At 42.2% G+C, this 294-nt stretch overlaps 1 protein-coding gene across 1 annotated transcript in view; it reads left to right on the forward strand.

The window, feature by feature from the left end:
- The window catches only part of LOC107711676 (YTH domain-containing family protein 2-like), a 10,836-nt gene that overhangs the window by 2,847 nt on the left and 7,695 nt on the right, over window positions 1–294 (forward strand). The window lies entirely within an intron of this gene.

A 294-nucleotide genomic window follows, 5' to 3' on the forward strand; every position in this document is an offset into this window, starting at 1 on the left:
GGGGGGGGGGGGTCCATGACCAGTCCCAAACGATTTTCTCGAAGCTCTCTTCCCAGCACTCAACATGTCAGAGGAGGTCTTTTAGTACACAGTTTCAGTACACTTTTGAGGTTATAGTTAGCAGTAGGGGTGCTCCGATCAGGATTTTTGAGGCCGATCACAGAAAGCAGTATCTGCCGATACCGATCTTTTTAAAGCCTTGTTTTTATAATTTATAGCTATTTATAGTGATACTCCAATCAGAATTTTTAGACATTTATTCAGGGCCTGAATTTCATTTTTGAAAATGGGGGG

Source organism: Sinocyclocheilus rhinocerous, unplaced genomic scaffold, assembly GCF_001515625.1.
Source record: "Sinocyclocheilus rhinocerous isolate Xijiao unplaced genomic scaffold, SAMN03320098_v1.1 scaffold2117, whole genome shotgun sequence".
Lineage (NCBI taxonomy): Eukaryota > Metazoa > Chordata > Actinopteri > Cypriniformes > Cyprinidae > Sinocyclocheilus > Sinocyclocheilus rhinocerous.